Source organism: Pholis gunnellus, assembly GCF_910591455.1.
Source record: "Pholis gunnellus genome assembly, chromosome: 20".
NCBI lineage: Eukaryota > Metazoa > Chordata > Actinopteri > Perciformes > Pholidae > Pholis > Pholis gunnellus.
In genome coordinates this window covers 11,298,600-11,299,333 of record NC_136547.1, presented here as the reverse complement: position 1 = coordinate 11,299,333, position 734 = coordinate 11,298,600, and positions in this window count along the sequence as shown.

The window sequence follows — 734 nt, the reverse complement described above, 5'->3', positions numbered from 1 at the left end:
ACGTGTCTTGAATAAGGCAGTTGCTAACAAGTGGCTAAATGAGAATACTAAACACAAGCAGCCGTCATCCCTGCAGCACTCTCGGCTAGAATTGTATTCTATTTTAATAATCTAGTTTATATTTACCACCGTTAAACTACCATTACTGTCATTATAGCTTTCAACTGTACTTTATTGTGTTTCATCATTTTATTGTCCAGCGTGCATTGGTCTACAATTTGCTGAATTGCTTTTGTCTTTTCTGTCGTTTTCACAGAACGCAGTTTATGTTTGATTTTATCAGCTCGTCAGTCATCTGTGAAGCACTTTGAGCTGCACTAACCTGTAGGAAAGACAAATAAAGTTTGACATAACATACCCATAATAGCTACTTCTGATTGTTAAATATTTGCTGAAACTAAGTATTCTTGCACTGTGGTATTTCTACTTTAACTGATGTAAAGGATCCAAATATGTCTTCCATTACGGATATATATGTACATTTTGCTAGATACCCCCATATGAAAATCAAAATGTGACTATAGTTTTATTTCACAGTTTTCACTGATGAGGCTGAATGGAAAGTCTTATGAGCGTGTCTGAGCATTGTGTAGAAGGGGAGTAGTGTTGGTCAGACAGGGTGCTCGGGGGGGAGGGGACCATGGGGGAGGGATAGAATGAGTAACAGTTAAGGGTGGGGCGGGGGGTCCAATACAGCTGTGCTTAGTGACACTTTCGCGCAGGACGTCCCGGAG